Here is a 4770-nt window from a genome sequence, read left to right as displayed (position 1 = left end):
ATGGATTGTCCTCCTGGGTTACATCAGTCGAATTGAATTGACCAAACATGTCCCTTGTCAATATCGATAAGATTGTTAGAGTCCCAAATCACAGAGTGGGGTATGTATGGCCGACACAGAGGTCTGTGGGAGAGGCCACCGGCAAATTAAAAGGTCACGCACTTCTCTGGTGTTCCCGTTGCCCTGACACACGCCCTTACTTCTGAGTGACACGTGCAACAATGGCGTTTTTTCATCTACGCAAACAGCTCAGAACAATGCTGCCTATGGCCATCCACAAGTCCCCCATCTATCCATCCGTGGGAACGGCGGGTAGACAGAAAGGGTTGTCTGGAGTGAGGCCCTTAGCAGATCTCCAAGGATAATTTTTGTCATATAGTCTGAGACATGACAGACACAAGAGCACTGATGAACAGCATTCAATGTGATGGAGCTAGTCGCGAGAAAGTGAGACAGACAGGATGGTTTTCACCATGCAATGATCAAGACAGTGCAGCTTAGGAAGTCTTTTAGATTCTATGAATTAATAAAAAAAAACTAAAATTGATTTATTACAGTTCTTGATTAGTTTTAATCAATGATAAAATATACAGAATCTGCACACTTTTGGGGTTTATAGCCTATGCAGTCTGCAGCAGCCCCTAAACTATTATATTATACATTATTAGAGAGCAGTAAGATGATGTTAGAGGCAGACTCGAGTCTCAACTTCAGGTAATTCCTGACAAATTATGTCTAGGCTCTTCCTCAGTGCATCTGCTGTATTCTGCACTCTTGAGCCCCAATTTTTAAACCTGGTCGCACATCTGTCTCACTCAATGCCTCAAATCCCTGTCATCCTGACATGCATACACACACTCACACGTACACAGGGACCTCATTAAAATGCATAGAACCCTTACTTCCACGCACACCCCTGCCGCATGCATTAATTAGCACGCTGGTAACAAGCTAGCCTCTTCATTCACACCCTGTGCCTCTTTCATTAGCATGATAGTGGCGAGCAGGGGCCAGGGGCCCATAGGCTGCAAGGTTCTCTCCTCAGGGCCCCTGATTAAAGGGAGAACCCCCTAGGACGCAAATCTCTCCATTCCTTTCATCATTGCAGCCATGCGTCTCTCGGATGATCCCGGGACCGCAAACTGTCAAATATACCTGTTTCTATGGGCCAGACCCCTTTTCCGTCTCTTTGACTCTCCTCTCCATATTTCCACAGTCCATCCTTCTCACCTCACGCTGACCCACTCCAGTCGACTTTCTTCTATCTCAATCTAATTGTCACCGTCTTCTCTATCCACACCCTTATGGGCTTCTTCTTTTTCTGACTAATACATGTATGCAAAAGCGGGAGGCCTGGCCTCCTCTTTGCGCACAGAGGCAGATCACACAGGCGTACAATTTCAGGTTCACAATGGCAGCCCCAGGTGACCCAGAGAAGGGTGTTCATGTTATAAAGGCTTATCCTTACTTCTCACACCTATAGAAACCACCTTTCCCCCTCTCAGCAGTAAGAGATCCGGACAGCCTTACACCTGACGTACAGGGCAGCTATCATCTCCAGGCCTCGCCCATCAGGGTATCTCCCCATTCAGCCTGGATTTCAAGGAAAAATGTCTCATTAGCTGTGGTCCTTGAAAGAGGGGCACTCAATTTGAAATTCAGTTACACATTCCCTTTGAATGGAACTAGGAGGGAAAAGAGAAGAGCGAGGGAGTGCAAGGAGAGAAAGATGGTGGGATGGGAGATGGTCTCAGTTGAAGGCTGAGGCCTTGGACCCAGAGGGAGGGAGAGCAGAGAGGGGAATAAGGTCTGCTGAGGCAGCCATAATTTCATGCCATCATTACCTCTATGTACTGGAGATTTATGCTAATGCCGTTTCAGGGAAGAAGTGCTGGACAAAATGGGTTTAGAGGGTCAAAAGAGAGCTGTGTAGTTGCTTGGCCACGGCACAGGCCTGATTTTTCTACAGCACTGAACATGCATGTCAGTATCTGGTTTTCAGTTTGCTCAATTTGTATTGTAGATTATTTGGACTTATTTAACACACTAACTCACAGTTGATTTATGATATTTGTACTTTTGCTGATCTTTGGTATATTAAATGATAACGTTGTGTAAGTATGTAGGTTTTTGGAGGGTTGGGGGGGGGGGTCTGGGCACTCCTCCATCACTCATGTCTTAAAAATAGAGATTTGCTGCATTCCATGAGACACAGTTACCTGAGCAAGTTCCTGACATCCATTTGTTTGTCACCCCCATGACACTGCATTTCTCAAGCCAGTCAAAACTCCATCATAACTTCACACCAGTCTAGACTGAGGTGAAAATCACATTTGGCTCAAGCGCGTGATCCTGTTCTCTTCCTCTGCAGAGCTGCGTGCCCACATGGATGTCATGCTAGGTTTTATGGTGGACCAGGACTACTGTGGGCTGAGTGGTGTAAGATTCGGGATCTGGGTACCGCTCCCGGATAGCCTCCCAGAGCTCAAGAATGCTTGTCCGAGAACCCTGCGGCTTGGCAGCCACATACGGCTGTCACTCAGTAATCATGGTTGCATGGCAGCGGCTACATGCAGCAGGGGGCGGGCTGCCTTTCTCCTAACGAGGAACTGTCTCACAGAGAGACAGGTCAGGGGTGTGAGCGCCAGGCACATATCATAACATAACACATCAGACACAGATGAAGAAAATGTCGTAGTCTGCTCCTCCAGCTAGAGCGGAACTAATAATTAGGATTAGTTGATGTTACAAAACGCAGGCAGGGGTGATGGCATCCTGCTGGGTTTCGTGGTTAATGATCAACACGTAACAGCAGAGAGGTTGCAGTACAATAAAGAGGGAATCGATCGGCGCTGACCTTTCAGTGAGCCCTCATTCTGACCTATCGATTATGGCATCTATTGATCTACCTTTCGGCTGTAACTGTGGACATCAGAGATGAGATCTGTGGTTGAGGCTTGCACCGTGGTGAGATGGGAGGGTGTGGATGGATAGTAATCATCAAGACCACCTGTCACTCCTCGAGTCTTCCTCGACAACCTCATCAGAACTCTCAATATACACCGCAGGAGGTCAGGCCATGGTAATAATAAACCAGTTGAAAGGATAAGGACACAGACAGAAAGGAAATGGGCTATGACAGGTTTCACAGCAAATGGTAAAAGCCCCAGTGACACTATCAACTGAATTCAATTCCACCATCTCATTAATTCAGAGAATCAGCAATGCCTTGACAGCACTGCGTGATTATATAATATCGATCATGTAAAAGGGTAAAGGCATGTTTGCCATAAAATCAATCCTGGGGAAACACAATGATTAGTAATACAGTTGCTGAGCATATTTCAGTTGCAAACTTTCAGCTAGTCAAATACTAGAAAGCATGTCTTGGTAGTGATCTCAGTGCAGCAAACTGCACATGCAACACTGGCGTTTAGCAGCCTGAGAGTGTAATTCTTTTTAATTTCCTTTAATTTAAACATGATAAGAGATGCAAGAAAGTCGAGAGTTTCTCAGAATAGGGTGCTCATAAACATATAACTTAGGGAGGATGGGATTATTCCTCTCACACAGCCCCTTGGGATTTAGGCCAAAGGAATGGGCACATTTTCACATAACAATCTTGCTTGTGTAGCTTTAGTTTTGTATCAGAAAATTTGCTTCAACTATTTTAAGGACAGAGATAAAGCTCGGATAACTTCCCTTGATGTTTATTTTAAGCGATGTGATTTATATGCACCTACTGTACAAAGCTATTCATGTCAGACTGTTTCCTTGAATTCATTTGTCAAATGAAATGTGATTGCCTGTCATGGAGCCTGAATTGAGCACTAAGGATGTCTTCACTCCATTTCTCAATCAATGCATGGCATTTGGCTTCACTATAAGCGTGTTTTACCAAATTTCTTAGCTTCCACACAACCAAGTGCCAATCAAGATGAGTCTATACATTACGATGATGATTTTCAGGCAATGGAGTGCTCGTCACCTCCAGACACTGATACAAATTTGTGAAAGTGTGCATACTTCCATGTAATGGCTGTCAAAAGTCAATTTCTCTCTCCTTAAGCCATCTCTCATTGCTGCAAATTGAACCGTGCCACACCGAGTGTAGAAAGAGTTGCACACAAATGGTGAAAGCTTGGAGGAAACTGTGCTGATGCAGCACCAGGCAGCTGCTGTCTGTTAGCAGTACAGGAGGGTGAGCACTTGTGCCCTACGGCACACTGCAGGGGCTAAAACGTTCCTCCACATCTACGCAGGAAGCTAAGAGACTGGAGGCATACATGGGATTAAATCCTGTGCTATTGCCCTAGGCAGTCACCAGGAGAGGCCCTCACACACACGGTAAAACCGCACACAGCCACATGCATGCTCACAAATACACACCAAATGTTAATGTTGTGTGTTTACAGTATATTCCTTTTTTTCTGAAACACACACACACACACATTAAGATGCAACACGAGGAAATATAAGCATTCTGTTTTCTTTTGGTCATTTATGAAAAACTTAATATGGCTCTTGTTTCCTGAGGCAGCCAGCAGGTTACTCTCAGAGGAAGCAATCAGTTTTAAAGAGATGTATTTTTATCTGAGGAACAGTTGATGTATAGTGCAAACAGTCATTCAAATATGGTTAAAACTAAATGATCAAGTGTCAAATTAAAAAGAGTTACTGTTTCTGCAAAACAAAAAAGTATGTTTCCTCTCTTTGTTTGAGTCAGAGGTGACATCTCTCCCTCTCAACACACACACACACACACACACA

Source organism: Etheostoma cragini, chromosome 5 (assembly GCF_013103735.1).
Source record: "Etheostoma cragini isolate CJK2018 chromosome 5, CSU_Ecrag_1.0, whole genome shotgun sequence".
NCBI classification, from domain to species: Eukaryota; Metazoa; Chordata; class Actinopteri; order Perciformes; family Percidae; genus Etheostoma; species Etheostoma cragini.
The sequence above is the reverse complement of the archived record's forward strand: the minus strand, read 5'-3'. Positions refer to the sequence as shown.